The following is a 21,430-nucleotide window of genomic DNA, read 5'->3' on the forward strand; positions in this document are numbered from 1 at the left end:
TGAAAAAAAAAGCCTTTATTTTGTTTTGTGAGCAAATGCGGACGATTTTATATTTTTCATAATTGCAGTAACACTTCTTGGACACGCGGGGTCGCCAAAAACATTTTTACTTACACTATAGATTGTGAGTTTAACAGTCGTAATGGATTTTTTTGATCAAAAAAGAGCTACTTTTAATATTTTTAGTTATTTATTTATTGTTCATACAACTTTCTGAGTTACATTCTTTTAATTGTCTTTTAAAAAGCCCCAGTTCCCGAATTCTTTTGAAATATTTTATATCCCTATCTTAAATAAATATTGTCATGAAACTTTAGAAATTGTAAGATGAAAATATATGTATCACTATAACTAGAAATGTTTGTTTTTTTTAATTTGAAGAAAAAAGGAAAGGAAATAAACTCACATATTTTATGAAACACCGAAGTGCGTTCTTTAGTTTGGGTTTTGTTTTTGAGTTTTAAAAAAACAAAAAACTTTTCTTTTGGTGGTTGGAAGACGGTCAAGAGGTCATGTGGACTCATACATGCAGAAGCGGGCAATAACGCCGCCCACCAGGTCAAACTTAAGGTCAGATTTAAACACAAACAATGATACATATCTGAGGGAGAACGAAGCCAAAGGATGTGCCTTTCATAGGAAAATGTAAAAGTCATGAGACCAGAAAAGAACATCAGCTGCTCGCTATGGAACTATTTTCTCTCAGAGTTTCTACGTAGAGTCATAGGGTCACAGTTTTAACCTGAATATTTATTAAAATCACATTTATTAAAGACTACTATACTCTTTTTTTTGCAAACTGTCCTTTTGAAAATGACGCTTTTTTCCATGAACAAGTCACAACAATGCATTTTAAATAAAAAAAATAAATAAATCGTACTTTCTGCATCCCAAAGATAACGGAAGTTTCAGCCTTAAATATTTCAAATAAAATCGACGCTCCCTGCAAGAAAAGTTCTGCTCCATCAATTTCGGAACATTTTTGACAAGCAAGACATTCTTACACGAGAAACTTTGACACGTTTCCACTTGAGTTCCCACATTTTATTTTTCCACTGCTGGGATATTACATATTTGTTGGTTGCATTAAACTCCAAATATATCATTTGTTTATTATAATGTGTTTAAAAATGACTTGTTCTGAGGTACAACTTGTGAATGGAATTCTCGTCCCGGTGACTGACTCGCACAAAAAAACTTGTTGTAATGGCGAGAGGTAAAAATAATCCTTAAGACATCAGGGCGAGCGGGCGGCCATGCCACTGCCTGCGAGGCGCTACTTAAGAGCAGCGGGGAGCTAAACGCTCGCGGCGATAATACCAACGTAGCCGTGTGTGCACGGCTTCGTGTTTAAACTTAAGTTTAATGTGTTGAAATGGCAACAGTGGGGATGTAAAGCCTTCAGTCGAGGCGGTCGTACAACATAATACACGATGAAGTGTTTAACTCGGGGGGTCATTTTCATTAGCATTCAAGTCCGCTGAGCTACGTGACTAGCTAGCGAAGAATTTTAAATATATAAACGGATCATACCTCAAGGTGTATTTGTGAAGATCAAACTCAATCCCTCCAGGGGCCAAAATATGAATCAGAATCTGGGTAAAGGGGCCAAACTAAATGTGCTGTACTGTAATATACTGTATTTATGCCACATAAAAACTTAAATACATTTTTCTGCTTTGATACAGGCAGTTTTAATCTTTCTGATTAGAATGTTCTATCTTAAAAATATATATATATATATATATATATATATATATATATATACACAGTATGTTTATATAATATGTAGAAATGTTTTCAGCGGTTTATTTAGTTTAATTTATGTATTTATTAAGGATGCAAAGGGACACAAAAAAACACGTAAAAAGTATTGTATAGACTTTCTTTTGTTGTCATTGCACAGAAAACACAGCAGTGAAACTGGCAACGAAATGTCGTTGCCAACCGTTAAAAACACAGCAGAGTGAATGTATATATAGAAAGTATAAATATTGATGTTAATAAGTTAAAAATAGTGCAATATAGTATAAACAGAATAAATAAATAAAGTTTGAAATATTGCATATAATAATTAATGTATATAAAAGTATAAATATAAACAAAAGTATAATAATGTATAATATATAGTATAGTAATATACTGTATTAATGCCTAGTTATTAACTACTGTCCTATAAAGACACAATTTAGTAAAAGCATAAATAAAATATTCTGTTTCGATGTAAACAATTTTGTAGTTCAAATCTACTTTTTTTTTTCTAATTTTTGTTTTTCATTCTATTTAAAAAAAAATTATATATATAAATATTTTCACAGGTTTCTGCAGGCGAGACAGCTCCTTCTTGTTTAGACACGAAAATAAACTGTTACAATAGTCTCAACGAAAGGCAAAAACACATATCTTATCTTATCTTATCTTATCATATATTGAGAGGATATCACTGAACAAACTACTGTCCATCATGGATGATGACAGTCATCCTCTGAACACTGTCATCAGTGAGCAGAGAAGCAGAATGAGTGCACGAATGCTCCTACCCAGGTGCAACACTAATAGACTCAGGGACTCATTCATTCCTCGGGCTATTAAATTGTACAATTCTGAGTTCGGGGGCAGGAGTGGAGTGAAAGTATCTGGATGTTCTATTCTATGTTAGTCTTTGTATCCTTTGTCTTTGATGTTTTTCTTTGACCTATGTTCTTTATCTTTATCTTTAGACTTAGATTGTGTCATCTTGTTCTTTTTCTCTTTATGTTCTTCTTCTCATTTTATTTTTATTTATTATTTTGTATTGTTTATGGAAAATTGCTGGCTGTTGGAAAAAACAATTTCCCGAAGGAGACCTCCTGAGGGATCAATAAAGTTTTACCTTACCTTACCTTATATACTGTAGTTATGCCTTTTCAGTAACTTCTGTCTTTTAAAAATATACTATACAACCTATAATATACATAAAAACGCTACACAAAATGGAAAGAATTTAGTGAAAGCATATATAATTGTTTCGGACAATAGAAAGTTTGATTTTACAGTTAAAATCTCTGCTCTCTCCTTTTTTCTGATTTGTATTTTTGAATCTCTTCTAAAAGAAAATACAAATATTTTCACATTTTATGTATTTATTACAACTATTTAAAACGACTTTCCTCTAAAAAAGATACTAAGTCTGACTTTTGAAAAATAATTCAATATTTTATAATCACTTTTAACACTTATAAATTATATAATATTATACAAAAAAGAGTGTATTGGTGTGTATCCATTATAATTGTAGCAAAAAAAAATACATCTGTATTGATTTTGAACCTACTCTTGTGGGTCCATGTAGAGTTGAGCGGGATGTGTCCCCGGAACTTAACTCATGTAGTCTTAAAAAGGAGAAAAAAGGGAAAATCCATTGATCCACTGCTTTTGTGCTCACCAGTCAATTTTGTCCAATTGCCGTCTGCGTTTGGTTTTTGTCCAAGTGGCAGATGACAGACAAGGAACCACGCGGCTTTTTACTCTGAGAGAACCATTTTCCTGGTATTAAACAGATTCCCTTTTATGCTAAAATTGATATTAATGCAATGTAACTGCCCGTTGAGACACTTTGAGTGGAAGAGGTGCACTTAAGAAGAGCTCACGAGCGCTTGTGTAGTTTGCATCTTAAGAATGAATTTACAGTGACGAGCGGAGACACTTTTTTTGGGGGGGGCAGCTAGAAATGATTTGAGATTTTAGTTCCTTTAATTGTTGAGTTTATAGTGTAAATGTTCACTCATCATTGTCCAGTAATAGCGACGTTTTGTGCTTGAGTATATCCCGGCAAGCTGGGGTGACAGGCGGAAGATATTATACGCCATCGTATTTTAAAATTGTTGTATTTTTTAAACCATTGAATTGTTTTATTAAATTCAATAATGATAATTGAAAGGTTTAATTTTTTTTATTGAAAAAAAGTCCAATATTTTCACAATACATTTTAATATTTTGGTTTTATCTAGTCGCACCATTATGCCAGCTTTTATATTGAATTTAAAAGGCTATGAATTGAACAATATTGAATATAGAACATTTATTTTTTAACTATTGTTTTTAAAATATTAAACTCTCTGTGTGTAGAAAAAAAGATAAATAATTAAAAATGTTTTAGATTATTTTTTAATTCAGTTATTCAAAAGCAAAATACTAATTCAATTATTCAATCAAAAATCCAATTCAACCTTTCATTATATATATTATTGATGTCAATTATTAATTAAAAATACATTCAACCTTTCAGTATATAATGATTTAATTTAATTATTAAAAAAAAAGGAATTCCACAATTCAAATATTTTCAACAGTTCAATATTTTAGTCCACTACATTGCTACATTTATATATCGTGAAATAAGTTGCTTTGATTGTGTTTATATAAAAGCATCAGTTAATGAATCAGTAAATAAAAAGTATATAGTATATATTTCTATAAATGTTTATAAAATACTGTACGGTACACGCACCAGTTTGTCAAAGTTTGGACGTTGTCTGATAATCGTCGCTAATCTGTTAGCCTACTAGCTTAACTACATTTTAGAAAAATAATTTGAACGGAGTATTTGGTGGCGGTTCCTTTTTGAAGGATTATTAACCGCACAGTATCCAGAGAACTTTCTTCTTTTCTTATGTAATGTGTGTGTTGTGAAGGCGAGTTGCCACCACCGCTAACTGTCCAAATTAGCTTAATGCTATCATTTCTATTCTTATGTTTTTTGACGGCGGTCTGAGCTCTTTCAGTGATTTTCTACTTGATGACAAATTGACTATAAATGTTAAGCATCATAAAAAGAAAAGACTCATCCCTCATGATTTTTATTATTATTTTCTTTGACCTGTTCGCTTCCCTGAGACGTTCTCCGTCTTCTTGATTCATAATAACGACTCGAGGAGATCAACAGCTTTTTAACAAACCACTGAAAAGATGCCTCGCTGTGACTTGTTTCTTTGTGGCGATCAAACAGGAAAAATCTAACTCTTCACATAGAAAATAACGATTTCAGTTTTTTACCAAAAAGGAAAAATCGATACGTTTTGCGCCAGAAAAGAAGGAACTATTTCTATTTAATCTAAAAGACGTTTCAAACTTCTTCATAAAAGAAACCGGTGACCTCTTATTGTAGCATAAATGACCCTAAAAAGTTATTTGTCATTGGCTATTCAAAGGCTTCCCTTCTTTTTGAGTGTAGACTTAAAACAACACAAGTGTGTTGTTGTGTTTTTACCATATTCCGTCCTTTTTTTCCCTTTGATGTTGAGTCGTGGGGGTAGGGCGTGTGACTGGTAGAAACCTCCATCTTTCCTTGCACACCCACAAACATAGCGGCGAATTCACCAAGATTCCATTTTCATTCTCCTCTGAAATCTTTTTGGATTTCTACCCAAAGTCTTTGATCATAAGATGGATCGAAAACGTGGCGTCTTCGCTCTACATTCTTCAACTGAGAACCGTGGTCTACGGAAGAGGCTGTAGATTTAAAAAACATCCACATTATGATCAAGTAAAGAGACTTAATATGATTAAAAATGAAATAAAAAAGGTGAAAAAAGGACACCTATGAGCATTTATTTATTTTATTTTATTGTACTTTAGTTCATTTAATTTTGTTTTGTTTTTTAAAGATACTTGAACCATAAAAAGACTGTAGAACAGCCCAAGTTAGGAATATTTCAGCCTAAAATACCTACAAAAAAACTATCATGTCGGAGGCTAACAATTTGAGAAGAAAAAAAGGTACTACACTTTTTTTTTCTATTTGAAACACAAACAGTCCATCTTGAATTACGATTATTTCTCAACATTTATAAGCCATCATCCTCAGTATATATATATATATATATATATATATATATATATATTTAAATGTACTTTGAGAGACAAGAAAGAAAGAAACAGACTTAAAAAATGTTTTTAAAAGGGCTCAGAAAAGAAAACTTTCAAACTTTTAGTTCATCTGTCTTTTTAGTCCTTTTTAAAGACACTAAACATAAACCATTAAATTACTGTACACAGTCCAAGTCGGGACTGAATACTTTACCCCCCAAAAAAAGTAGAAAACTGAAATATTTATATGGTTTGAGGCTAAGAATTTGAAAAAAAAAAGTAAGAACTTTTTCTATTTGAAGTGCAAACCATCCATTGTGTATTCGAAATTCTTTCTCTACATATATAATCTTTAGCAGTTTTCTAAAGCTCTGGCGGGCATAAAATACTTTGTCAGGCCCCATGGGGATACTTATGATGTTCTTAAAGTATCTTTTCAATGTACTTTGAGGGACAAGAAATACAAAAACAAAATAATATATAAATATAAATATTCCAGATTATTTCTCAACATTTTCAAGTACTCATCATCAGTATCTGGACATCTTAAAATGTACAGTAAAGTACTTAATTTTTCGTGAATATTAAATAATTGCAGGTGTTCAAAGCTCTTATGGGCACTAAAAATAAACGGGTCCGATTTGGCCCTTTGATGCTTATAATGTCAATACAATATATATATATATATATATATATATATATATATATATATATATATAATGCACTTACCCTGCAACCCTTGTGTTGCCTCAAGGTCAACAAACACATTTGTTTTTGAGCCTTCGGGTCACTTTGACCCTGAGCTAAAACAGGCACTATTGATACTAAACATAAACCACATTCGAACCGTAGAAAGTCCAAATCGACTTAATAAATAAATAAAATAATGTACATGGAAAAGTACAAAAACTATATTGTCGTCGGATAAGAATTTGGAGGGAAAAAAAGTACTCTTTAACAAGAGGACTTGTTTTTCTGTTTGAAACCTTTGGGTCACTTTGACCCCGAGATAACACAGGCGCTAAAGATAATAAAAACATAAGCCATATTAGAAGTGCAGAAAGTTCAAATCGGGACTTAAAAATAAATCAATAAATGTATAGGAAAAAGTAAAAAATAATATTGTCAGAGGCTCAAATTTGGAAAACATAAATACTTATAATGATGCCTATAATGTTAATACAATCTGTATATATATATATATATATATTTATATATATATATATATATATATATAATATATAAGTATATATATATATATATATATATATATATATATAACAATTATAAAAAAACAAGTTTAAAAAGATAGATCTTCATCTAGTTACCTTTTGAATTGAATTATCATCACATAAGAAGCAATAGTCATGCTTTGCCAGAATCCGGTAGAATTTCGAGTAGCTGATCCTCATCCCCAGTCACTTGCAGTCCTTCTTTCAAAAATACCCCGCTATTGAATGATCTAAGTCTGGGCTGTGACGTGAGTGAACCCCAGATTAAATCCAGATACAGTTTCCAACCACATGTTTATTTATTTATTATTTTATTTTTCATTCTTTCCCATCGACCCTTGCACGTCTTAAAAAAAAAATCTCAAGTTGGGCAACATTCAAACTAAATAATGGGCGTGTTGTGGAGTCAGGGTGCGTGTGAGTGCGTGCGTGAGTGAGTGAGCGAGTGAGTGAGCGAGTGAGTGAGTGAGCGAGTGGTCCTGATGCGAGCGTCTTGCCCACGGAGAGCCAGAGAGGAACCAGTCGAGGGATCCACTCGGTGCGTCAGAGCGCGAGCGCGCGCACGAGAGTGAGAAAGAGAGAGAGAGAGAGAGAGAGAGAGAGAGAGACACCCGCAGACGGACGACCACGACGACCCTACAACCGCTCCAGACCCTCCTGCAGGAAGTATCGCTCCAGCCCACCGAAGAACTTGTTTTAATTCCAACTCATCATCAACCCTCCATTGACGCGTTGAAACGATGGCGTCGCTTTTTATTCTGAAGCCCAAACGGGGACGTTTTTTCTCCGAGAACCTTTTCCATCCGTGAGGATTTTTTCTTTTTTTTTTTTCTTTTTTTCCCCCAAAACCCCCGTTTTATTGTCGCTTTTTCGTTGGAGGTTCTCTCGACCACTTTTTCTTTTTTTTTTTTTTTTTTTTTTTCTTTTTTTCTCCTACCGTGTAATTGAAGGTAGCAGGCGATTAATTTTTCATTCGTATGCATCCGCACGAAGACGGCACCAGAGCAGGAGAAACGCAGCGATAAGCATCGGGAGGAGGAGGAGGAGTGAGGAGGGGAAGGCGAGCATGAATGTGGTGCACTGAGCCAACCGAGAGGAGAAAAAAAAAGGAGATTTGGAGCAACCCAAGGTAGGACTTCAAAAAAAACAACCTCTATATAAACATTTAAAAAAAACAAAAAACACCATCATTCTCTCCTTTTTTAAGTGACACCAGTGCAAAGACGAATTATTTATTGATAAGCTTCTCGGTTCTGTCACAAGTGCTGCTCTGGATAATTGGTTTATAGGCCACATGTAGACTGGTGGATTCGATTTTAAAAACATTCCTGTGAGTTAGTGGCTTCATTACGAAAACAAAACAAAAAGTATGCATCCATCGAGTCGCTGTCCTGGGATGGTGGTACTGCCGGAATACCGTTCCCCATCTAAGATCAAGATTATAGTTGGGGATCCATAAAAAAAAAAAAAAGAGCTCCTCAATAATACATGGATCGTCTTACGACCACGGCAGGGAGGATTGTCTCCTATTGCTGTAATTAAATGTGTAATGTTTTGTGTGAGCCCCCCCCCCCCCTTTTTTTCAATTCCAACATCCCTGCATCTACAGTAATAATAAAAGCAGTTCATTATAAAATATAACCTAGAGAGGAAAACCGACTAAAGAAAATACTTTTGTTTCCCCTCCCTGAATCCTATTTCTGGTGCCAGGAAAAAGGAAGAAAAAACTGGCCCATCTCAAGAGGGAGAAGGTGTATGAAATTCCAATTCTTCAGGTGGTAAAACAGCAATATTGCCACTGTCTGATTGTGTTATCTGGGCATTCAAGAAGCCCAGACTTTGGGATTGGTTGGCTGCCAAAACGTTCTCTCTCTTCCCCACCGGTAAGACAGAGGGATTTATATCCCCCTTGTCTTTGTGTCGAAAGAATTATTATCCTCAGCTTTTCAGCGAGTGAATCACGGTCATACATTAGCATTCCATTAATGGCCATCAGAGTTGAAGCCAGTCGCTAATTACATTTCATAGAAGTTCTCCTGAAAAAAGTGGGAAAAAAAACGACTTTTCGGCGAGTGTTTTTAACAGTATATTTAGGAATAATAGCTCAAAAGGTGATTTCCTGTTACGTCCCCCCGCAGCGTATTATTTTTTTCCAAGATAGCTCCGGGCTGAGTCGATGATTATGCTAATACGTAGAAAAAAAAGCAGGAAGCGGACGCTGATATGAATTTCAGAAATTGACCTATGATGTTTCCTGCCCTCAGGAAAGTGGGTTAGATCCGTCGGTAACCTGGCAACGTTGGTTAACCTTTACATCCCTCCTCGGCGTTAATTACTCCGAGGGAAAAAACGGGGCGAAACGGCATCACATGCCAATGCGGCGTCTTGATTCTGACACGGCTTCAACCATTCGTCAGTAACCTGTGAAGGACACTAGCAACCTTTTCACACTACAGGATGTCCGTGGAATGAAAATGAGTGAGCGGATTGGAAGGGGAAAAATAACTCGGCTCATTATGGCAACTTTGGCCTTTGGTGTGAAAAAGGGAAGAAAAAAAAAAATGGCATAATTAGAAATACAGATGAAAACGAGCCACATGCTGTGGGTGTGAGAATCTCGCCTAATCTGTTATTCAATTACATATTCTATTGTGTGCTAAGATTCCCTCTGGCGGGAACGCACCACTTGCGAATTATTAACAAACCGCCTACGATAGTTTGGAATGTCGGTTTTCACCGAAAAATCCCAAAAACTGTTTTTCCAGGATTATAGCCACGCTAAGATGCGACCCTCCAATGTGTGCAGTAGTTCAGCTACTGAATACATACATTTTATTTTGAAATAATAGCTTTACGAGTTGTTCCCGTGTCTTCTTTCACTTGAAAACTTTAAACGCAATCGATTTACTCTTAATATTAGTTCATATTCAACCTGAAAACACAAGGTAATTTCCATTTAAGGCGGTTTTATTTTGCTCACATGGTGTAAATTAGTTAAAAAAATAATTGCAGCGGTCAATGCACATCCAAAATGTTGTTTAAAAACTGAGGTGTTTCTTGAACTGTAATTTTTTTCTCTCACCGATTTCCAATTCTTACTGAAAACGCTATGTTTGTTTGCGTCGTTAGCATTAGTTGATTGTCTTTTAATGTAATATTTGTTGCATTTTATCGTCCTATGTTTCTTAAACGCTTATGCATCATTTCTGCTTTTACCTTTTGTTTAAAAAACAATTAAATGATAAACGGTATAAAAAAGTCTGCGTAAGTTTTTGGCTAAAACAAAGAACAAATTCAAGTTTTAGTAAGTTTATCTAATTGATAAAATGGCTTAAAACCGCATCAGCAAGTCAATTTAAAATCTTACCATAGCTTGCTCTGGTAACAATTACCAGGACAAAAATCTGAATTATTTTTTGGCTTTTATTACAGAACTTTTTAGTTCCCCGTGACTCAGACTAACAAGATCAAAAATACTTTCTCTTCCCTGAAAGTTTTGATGGATGGTCGTGCTCGGAAGTTTCTCCCGAGGCACGAACACACACAAATCCATTGCTCCGTTTTAAGGGTGATTTTGACTGACCTTTTTTTTTTACTTTAATACAACACAAACAAACAAAAAACCAAAACGGACGTTCTTTCTTTTTCTCTTTCCGGGCAGCAGCAATTTGATTCTGAAAAAACACTAATCTTGTTATTATGAAAAGCTATTCTGATTATAAACAACATAATGACGGTGAATGTTTCTAGGATTGCTCACCAAACCAAACTCAATAGACGGTGAAAAAACTTCACATTTTTCAACAACATGTATTTAATATTTTTGGGGAATTAAAGTACTGTTTTTGCAAACATGGTCCAATCACACTACAATATTTTGAGTTAAAATTACAAATAAACGTATAATTCTTACATAGAAAAGCATTAAAAAATGTATCGTCACATTTATTATACCATAATGAAGACACTGTCATATGCTAATAATACAAGAGCACAAATGCAAATAGAATATATTATATAATCTATAAACGTACAGCGTTAGCCGTTAGCTTACAGCATTCCACAGTGTATAGTTAACCAAAGAAAATACAAATAATTATCATGTTAAATTATAAATAAATAGACCTTAAAATGAATGAATATAACAAAACACTTGTTGTATATTCCGTCGTCTATAAATATAGTTTGATTCATTTAATCGGTGGCAAAAGCATTGCTTGACTACAATGCTAAGTTAGCGGTTAGCTAACGACATTCTCAAAGGTCATACCTGGCTTGCTATTACGTTTCTATTAGCATATTAACAGAAGCGTATCTGGAAATGTAGACGCTAATGGTTGACATTTATAAGGTTTTATTTTGTTTTCAAGGTTAAGCTAACATGCGACGGCTATTAAAGCTTAGCGATGAACAATACGCCATTTGGGGAATATCGGAGGTAGTCGTCTATAGCTAGATATTCTTGTTTAAGTATACTTATGGTTAATACTGTAGTTTTCCATTAACACGTTTATAATATGTGTCGCTAGCATTTAGCTAAATGCATCGTACGTTCATCGTTTCTTATGTATATGCTAATGTTTTGTTAGCCTAGCTGCTTGATCGTTTAAAAAAAATGGTGTCTTTTTTGAGCCGTGACGCAAAAAAAACAACCGAACCGCACATGGACTGTTAATGATCTCACGCTCGGCTCGTGTGAGAAACGCGACCATCCGTCACGAGCGAGAAGAAACCCGGTCGACGTAGCGACGCGCGCCGTGACGTGCAGCCATTCTTGAAGCAGGTGGCCTTTGTGTCGTCGCAGCCTCCCCCCCCCGTAAATGCCATACGTTCACAATTCAGCGCCGCCTCATCGGGGCACGAACGCTGGAGGTGTTGGCTTTAAGGAGTCTTACAGGAACCCCTGCCACACTTCTAATTCAATTCATCTCCTACCAGCCTTGAGAGGCGCCAGCATGGCGATAATGAACAGCGGCGGCGAGACTGCAAACACACACACACACACACAGACACACACACAAAAAAAATCAATGAGGACTCTTTTTCATAAATGGAGTGGGTGTTAATTTAGCCCGGATGGGTCCATGTAGCAACACATTGGATTGAGTGACTGCTGTATTTGGGTTGTATCTATCGACTGGCAGACGACTTGGTGAGGGCCAATGAAAAGACTCCACTGATGCTGGAATCAATGAGCGGCTCACCAGCCATTCACACGTTCCACATCCATATTGGGGGGGTTTGGTGTTATCATAATGGTGTAATGACTGCTTTTGATTGCCCTTTTTAGCCGGCTTGATTTTCCAATTCATGTCGTTAAAGGAACTTCAAATAGCGGTTATCGACTCCCTTCCGTGTTTGTCGGCGCTCCCTCCCTCCCTCCTTTTTTTTTTTTTTTTCTTTCCTGAGTGTATTTGTGCGCCGTCCTGAATCAAAACACCGTTCTGAAGGGAGTCGAGAGGAGTGATCACAAGGTGCTGTAATTTTGCCCCTACCAGCGCTTTGACATTTTAAGAAATCACAGCTGGCAGCTACAGGCAAAGGTGCCGGGCGGAGTTGATGTTTTCAATACTAACAGATTATTTTCTTCTTCTCGTCCTCCTCCTCCTGCCTTGTGAAACACAAGCAGCTATTTTTTAACACTTTATGGAGATGAAGGGATGTTTAATCCGTCCTGTTGACGCCGGCGTTTGTTCGCGGTTTGACATTATAATCTTGTTTTATTATTGGTGTGACCATCATTTGACGTGGCCCGTCGAATTATCGTCTCAAAAATCAAAGTAAATGAATGTTAAAACTGATACCTGTGTACCTGTGAAGATGACACCGATTAAGATAAGATAATGAACAGAGATTATGTGTGTACAATGTTACTCACACAAAAGAAAAACAGTTAAAAACACTACGATAATACGATAAAAGCAAAGTAAAAGGCACCTGGAACTTCTACAATAATAGTTAAACACAGTTAAAGACAGTTTATACTCTATGCACTATTTATTTAGAAAAAATATTCAACATTTAAATGATATATTTAAACATCCCACTTCGATTTAAGAAGACGAAAGTATGTTTTGTATATAGTTATTTTTACATATATATATCTATTGTCTATAAGAAAATGGATGGTTTGCTCAAAATCAAAAAGGATAGATTTTCCTGTTGATATGATGACCACAAAGATGGATAAGATAAGGAACACAGATTAGGGATGTCAACCATTATACAATGACTTCCATTAACAGTAAAACTGAGCTTGATGGAATTTGACAATCGCAGTTAAAGGAAGTTTATACTCTATACAGTATTTATTATGAAAATATATTCAACAATTAAAGTATTGATGGTCTGGTGAAGCTTCATGAAACAGTGCCATGGTGTTTAGAGGTCAGTAGGTGGCGCCATCAGTTTAAAAATGACCTGATGTCTCTTTAGAACCGTTGGAAACAAAGAAAGATAATGCGGAGACCGCCATCTAGTGGAATCTGAAAATAATGACACTGCTTCATGAAGCTTCATCAGACCATCACTAATTTAAATTATACATTTAAAAAATCAGTCCAAGAGTAATAAAAATATATTTGACCCCTTGTATCATTGAGTTTGTTACGCCTGATAGACATGAACCCTTTTATATTTTAGTACACTAAGAAAAACAGTATTTATTTCTTATATATATCTCACATTTAATTGATGAATCTAAATATCCCACTTCATTTTTAGGACGTGAAAGTTTCACAGTTTGTAAAACATATATATTTCTTGACAATTGATTTCTTTTAAAAAATGACGACGCTGTGATATTTAGCATTTTCTCACTTTTCCCTGTCAGCGAAATAAGGGATCTCAGGAAATGTTGTCAATGAAACAAGAATCCGATGATGATATAACTGTGACTTCTGTCAGCGTTTTGCAAGCGACACTGCTGCTTCCCTTTGAGCTACATCTGGCAAACTCATGGCCCCGGGGGCCCAAATTCTGGCCCGCCAAGTCATTTTACGTGGCCCCTCTCCAAACCAAAGTAGACCACTGTTGATACGGTGTTTTATAATGATGCCAATGTTTAATCCTTGTGTTATCCCTCAAGGCCCAAAAGACAAATTAAAACAAGGTGAACGATTTCCAACACTGAATATGTATTTATGGAATGACATGGAGATAACACAAGGGATACCACAAACACATTTGATTTCAGGCCTTCGAGTCACCTTGACCCTAAGATAACACAAGGGTTGAATTAAGTTAATGACAACAATACTAGTGGAACTTCTGCTTCCTCTAAGGTAAATGTAAATTTTCTCTGAAAATTAGCCCCTAGCTAATTGCTATTAATAGCATTTCAAATGCTAAAAAAGACAATACAATTACTTGATATTTACTTTTTGATTAGGAAAAAAAAAGGAACAACCAGAATTGCTTAATTATTTTATTATGTATATATATATATATATGAATATTTTAATATGCTACAAAAATAACCTTCTCAATATCCCAAGTGATACACATTTGATCTCAGGCCTCCAGGTCACCTTGACCCTAAGCTTACACGAGGGTTAAGTTAAGTTAATGACAACAGTACAACTTCTACTTCCTCTCAGGTAAATGTATATTTTCATTGATAATTAGCCCCTAGTTAATTGCTTTTAATAGCATTTCAAATGCTAAAAAAGACAAGACAATTACTTGATATTTACTTTTTGATTAGGAAAAAACGGAACAACTAGAATAACTTACTTATTTAATTATGTATATATATATATATATATATATATATATATATATATATAAATATTTTAATATGCTACAAAAATAACCTTCTCAATATCCCAAGTGATACACATTTGATTTCAGGCCTTCGGGTCACCTTGACCCTAAGCTTACAAGAGGGTTAAGTTAAGTTAATGACAACAATTCAACTTCTACTTCCTCTCAGGTAAATGTAAATTTTCGTTGAAAATTAGCCCCTTGCTAATTGCTATTAATAGAATTTCAAATGCTAAAAAAGACAAGACAATTACTTGATATTTACTTTTTGTTTAGGAAAAAAAAGGAACAACCAGAATATATTACTTATTTCATTATGTATATATATATAAATATTTAAATATGCTACAAAAATAACCTTCTCAATATCCCAATTGATACACATTTTATTTCAGGCCTTCGGGTCACCTTGACCCTAAGCTTACACGAGGGTTAAGTTAAGTTAATGACAACAATACAACTTCTACTTCCTCTCAGGTAAATGTAAATTTTCGTTGAAAATTAGCCCCTTGCTAATTGCTATTAATAGCATTTCAAATGCTAAAAAAGACAAGACAATTACTTGATATTTACTTATTGATTAGGAAAAAACAGAACAACTAGAATAACTTACTTATTTTATTATGTATATATATATATATATATATAAATATTTTAATATGCTACAAAAATAACCTTCTCAATATCCCAAGTGATACACATTTGATTTCAGGCCTTCGGGTCACCTTGACCCTAAGCTTACACGAGGGTTAAGTTAAGTTAATGACAACAATACAACTTCTACTTCCTCTCAGGTAAATGTAAATTTTCATTGAAAATTAGCCCCTTGCTAATTGCTTTTAATAGCATTTCAAATGCTAAAAAAGACAAGACAATTACTTGATATTTTTTAGGAAAAAAAAAGGAACAACCAGAATAGCTTACTTATTTCATTATGTCTATATATATAAATATTTTAATATGCTACAAAAATAAACTTCTCAATATCCCTTCTCAATATATGTGAGCACAATGTGCTTCTCTGCTTTGACAAAAAAAAAGAAAAAGAAAGTAGCCACGGCTGAAGGTCCGCGTTAACTCGACTCTTCAGGTAATTGGGCAGAACATTCAACCTGTCCATCTCGAAATAAGGTCCAGCAGACGAAAGGAAACAGGCATCAATTGCTCTAATAGCTTCCCTAATCAATCCTTATGGCTTTTTTTTTTTTTTGTGAGGCCCCGGCAGGGCGTGTGGACCCTTGGATGACGGAAACCGACCTTTAATTGGCGAGGCTGACACATGCAGAGCGGTGGACTGGCTCCTAATATTAGCACTTCCCCTTCTGTAGACCTCTCAAAGTGTCAATAGTGACACTTTCTTTCCATTACCCTCAGCTTAGCGCCTTTTTTTTTTTCTTCCCCGGCAACCTTTTTACCTGCCAAGACCAGGCTGAAGCTTTCCTTCATTACACCTCCGTTTACACTTTTCTCCGCCGGTGACCCCCCCGAGCTCTCGCCGACTAACATTTAAAAGAATCATCGGCGGCGAACAACGCGTTCAGTCGGGCGGCAGAATGAGGACGGACGTGTTTGCGTAAACAGGAAGTGGCTCTGGAGACCTACCTTGAGTCACTCCTGCCGAGGACTCCTCTGTGTTTGTGTCGGGAATCCTCCCTGTGGTTTGTTTTCGGAGTTTGTTTTTGTGTGTGTGTGTGTGTGAGGCGATTCCTTGTGTTGAGAAGAGAATTATATCATAATAAAAAAGGCTAAATTTGAAATTATCTTAATATAAAAAAGGAAAACCTTAATAAAAATGTCATTAAATACATTTAAAATATAGTAGGTAAGATCAAATATATCATCCCAAATTAATTTATCAAGAAAATAAATGGAAAATCTAGTAAAAATGACTAGTGTAAGGGTAGGATTTAAGTTTGATGAGTAGTTTTATTCATTCAAGTTAAGATACTTTTTTTTAAACATACCTCCCAGAATTTCAATATTTAATACACACTTAAATGTGCTTCTATAACATTTTTGCTGTTCTATCTTTTTTTTTAATAGCATGATTAAAAATGTTCAACGTACACCATTATTAAATAAGTCGCCGTGAAGTAATATATATTTTTAATTACCGTAACAGCTCAACTCATTACATGCCTCGCCAACACAATTTAAAAATAAACATGTTTTTTGTACATAAACTGTAAAGGCAGTGCCACAGGTGAGATGCTTAAAACAATATAAATATAAACTAATATAATATAATATATAAACTAAAAAATTGAATTGAAAAGTTGATGTTTTTGCATTTTCAAGTTTTATCTTGTAACACGGCAGTAAACCGGCAAGATAAACACAAAACAAAAACATTCCAACCAAGAGCAGTTACGGTAAGCTTTTGTTTTCCGCAGTGCATTGAGTCCGTCCTTTACGCTGCCGTCTCCAATATGCAGCTTTTTTTAAAAGCTATTTTTCAACAGCCAGATTGAGAACCTTTAACTTTAAAAGTTGAATTACATGCCTTTGTCTATGAGTTGAGAGTGTCTGCAAAATTCATCTTTTTACTTCTACTTCCTATTGGTTTACGGCTTTTATTGCAGTATCGCCACCTTGTGTTCAACATCTCTTCCTCTCCTCCTGGAGGCCGCTAAACAGTTATCTATATATATATATATATATATATATATATATGCTGCGTCATTGTATATGCATGAGAAAAATTGTAGTAATAATAGTCCGAGAATTGCGGTAAATATTCAACCTGGTGATGCAGAACTCGTTTAATTTCTAACGAGGCGCCGTCCTGGTCGAACACGTATCCGAGCGGTAAAAAAAAAAAAAGAAAAAGGCGAAGAACAAAAAAGAACAATCTCACCTCAATGGAAAAACAACAGCATAAACACCGGGAGCAACGGAGTGAGAGAGCGAGGGGAGGATGAGGGGAGGAAGGTGGAGAGAGGGGGGGGTGAGTTCATCCAGAGTGGATTAATTAAGGATTATAATTATGTTGGGACCCTGCACGGCTCACCTGAGATCGCCCTCTGCTGCTCCTGCCCACGTGGACTCAGACCGCAGGAAAGATGCATCCTCGGTTTCTGTGGGATCACGGGTTCACCTCTTTGGTTAAAAGCATTAAAAAAAAAAAACGAAGCTTATTTCACTCCTTGGGGGCTTTTTTTTTTTTGACTACACCACGACTTCTCTTTTGTGTTCAGGTGAGCAGACAATAGTACATGGTGTTATTTGCTGATACATATAGATATAATTGTATATATTTGCAAAGAAATAATTCAGCAGCTGGTTTTCAATGGGTATCGGAAAAAAAAAGCTTATTTTTCCTCTTCTTTTCGGCGGGTTCTTCGATTATTAATAAGGAAACTTTTGGGGTTATTATGGGCCAGCCTTTGAGGATAATGGTTTCTCCATCACTGCCCTTCGAACGCAATTTACAACGCGACTCTTTCATTCTAGTTAAAAAAAACAATCCAGTTTAATAAATAGAGATAACAACAACAACTGAGGAATACAAGATGGATAAAGGTCGGTTAAAATAAAAAGTTGGGAAGTCTTCATTATGCTAAAAAAAAGTTAAATAAAGGAACATTAATGCGGTTGCCTTCGGCCATTTTTCCTACATCTCCATGTGTGTTTTTTATATTACAGCTTATCTGGTGTTTAAAGTCCACAGTGCGTTAGTTAAAGTTAATTAAAACGCATTGTTATTTTAATTATTGGCTTCTATTTTCATAATTTTTTATCTTCCAGTGGGAGGAATAAAAAAATTATTTCGAAGGTTTTAGCGTTTTCATGCCTGGGTTCTAATCTCGGCGGTTATGGTTAGTAATTAGCGGTTTTTTTTTTCTTTTTGTTGTTCAGTGCGACGCCACGTGTTATTAAACCCGGCCGGACCGCCACCACCCCCTTGATAGGAAAAAAAAACGGACATCGAAAATGGTTCTAATTGAGTCTTATGGAATTACCGCGTGCCGTCTTTGGCATCTGCGCTATTGTCTCGCGGATGAATCATTTTCATTCCACAAAGTGAGGAATCCAAATAGCAAATCGGCGTCGGCTGTCTGCCTGACATAGATATGCTGTGGGAGCAACAGACTTTTTAATGCGCTCTTGCCCTCCAATTGGCTCCAGTCGTCCATGCGACTTGATTTATTTGAAAGATTGGTTTTATTGATTTACCCAAATTAATGTGGTGCCAGTTTAATCAGTGTGAGACGCAACTTTGCAGAAGTTGACATCTCTGTGAACCCAAATAAATTGTGTGTACAATATTGATCTTGTTATCCGCAGTATTTATTCAGCTATTTGTCTACCAGCTGATTAATTCGGCGCGTACGAAATAATGTAGGTGTGTTTATGAGGCTTGGCGAGTGCTGCCGGCGGCGGGTTTTTTTTTTTTTTTCTACTCTCCCTCTCCTCCATATATTGGCTGTGGATGTTCGATTACTGCGTTTAATTCCGAAGAGGAGAAGCTTTCATGCTGGTTATGGGGATGTATCTTCTCGTGCCCCCCCCCCCCCCGACCAGGGTACGAGAAGCATTTGATACCGAGCAGCACACGGAGAGAGAAAAAAACACGATTTAAATAAGTTATGCTGTATTGATTATTACTGTCTGTAAAGGTGAAAAGACTATAACATTAGCTTGTGACTCGTAAAGACGCTTGTTTCGTAAAAAAAAACAACATCTTGTTGCGGAGAAACCTTTTTTAAAGATTCTGCTGACTCAGCGTTGTGAGCGATTTTTTTAAGCACTTCATTTTTTATCTGAATGTGAGTCTGGGAAAATTATTCTGTGGTGAAAAAAGGTTGGACACCCCTAATAATTCCATTGAAAAATATCTTATCGCTAGCCATTGTTTGCAGCCTCTTAGCTCGACTATGCTTGATGGTGACAATATGACAGCGATAAATAAGAAATAAATATTATGTAAAGCATTCATAAAAGTAATATACACTCAATGACTTTTTTCCAACTTCTATCCATTTCTTTTAAACTAAACAAATGTTGTGCATGCTTTCTAATTCATCGCATTTCCATCAACTTTGGCAAATTTTATTGAGAAAAAAAGTAACTATGCAATTTGTCATGGCGTGTATTATGAATTTCTATATTTTGCCCAATAGAAAGTCGTTTTGTAAGAATGAAAAACAAAACATTTTTTTATTATGATTAAATGAGAAGTGTCTTTGAAACAAGACGGTTTTTCTTTTCTGGAAAATTTGATGGGATTTTTCCTTATTTTCCATTTGCTAGTTGCTTTTAAAGTATTTTTAGTGATTTTCTTTTGCAACAAAGGAAGTGAACGATCAGTCTGTACTTCAACTTCTTAATGGCTTCTTGGGTTGTTGGTCTGGGAGAAAAAAGAAATCCCAATTGAATATCGTCCTTTAAAGGCAGTGGTCCTCAACCCCCCTGGGGACTGATACCGGTCTGTGTGGCCCTTGTTACCGGGGCCGCAGATACACTTAAAATTAATGATTACACTTTTGTTGCTTTAATGTGTCTAAAATTGGAGAAAAGAAGCCCCGATTTTCTCAGATAATAATGTGACTTTTGACGGTATTTCCGTCCAGTTTCCTCAAAAATTAGTAAAACACAAACTCTATATGGTAAGTAAGTAAGTAATATTTGTATATGGGACCATCTTGGGGCTCCTGCCGATTCAGAGTCATGGTGAGATGTATTTTTATGATCTTAACGTTTGTGTTTTTAAGGTTGTGCCATTTTATTTCTCTATCTGTTGACCGGTCTGTGTAAATAATGCCGTCATTAATCTGGTCCGTGTGGCAATAAAGGTCAGGGACACTGCTTTAAGGCCTTTATTATCATTAAATTGATGTATAAATAGATATATAAATAGATATATAAATGGATGGATGGATAGACTTAATTAATCCCTCTGGAGATCTCCTTCGGGAAAATGGGTTTCCAGTTTGGTACAGCAAGTTTCATAAAAACAACAACACAAACAAAGTGCAAACAAAGGAACAAATAGCAAGGGATGACAAAGTCCAAGTATAAAGAACATAGATCAAAGAAAATAACGCAAAGAAAAGGATATAAAGGAAACATTTAATTTAGTTTACAAAGAAAAGAATATTAATGAACACTTTTCTACTACATTGTTGATACTCAACCCTATATTTTAGAACTAAAAACCCCACAGGTAGGATTCATTACTTTAAGGACGACCAGATGAATATCGTAAGCAGACAGATGAGCTGATCAACAACCACACAAACAAGTCATTCACGGCCGTACAAAAGACTCGCCGACGAGTGGGTCTCATTTGACATCTTCTCGTCTCCGGACATGAAAGCCGAAGGGGGCGAGCGAGGGAGTCGGACACGTCGGCAGGAAGAGCCAATCAGCGGAAGCCAAGATGAACACATTAGTCATTACGGGCGTGAGCCTCAGATGTGCGATGTGTAATTTATGACAGTCCAAAGACTCACGGTCGCGGGCGCCATTGTGTCGCTCAGATTCTATGGAGAGCGCTGATTGCTGATGGAGGACTGAATAGAGGGATGAATGCTAGTCTGGTGATTGAGCTGGAGCTTTTTTTTTTTTTCATAAAGAACTAGAAA

The 21,430-nt window shown here is 35.5% G+C and overlaps 1 protein-coding gene across 1 annotated transcript in view; it reads left to right on the forward strand.

The window, feature by feature from the left end:
* Positions 1-7,583: 7,583 nt before the first annotated feature.
* adgrl1a (adhesion G protein-coupled receptor L1a) overlaps positions 7,584-21,430 on the forward strand; it is a 165,966-nt gene continuing 152,119 nt past the window's right edge. The window contains exon 1 of the mRNA XM_087808537.1: positions 7,584-8,208. The gene's annotated coding sequence lies outside the window, so the exon portion shown is untranslated. The remainder of the gene's footprint in view (positions 8,209-21,430) is intronic.

This window comes from Callionymus lyra, chromosome 15, assembly GCF_982586985.1.
Source record: "Callionymus lyra chromosome 15, fCalLyr1.hap1.1, whole genome shotgun sequence".
Classification (NCBI taxonomy): Eukaryota; Metazoa; Chordata; class Actinopteri; order Syngnathiformes; family Callionymidae; genus Callionymus; species Callionymus lyra.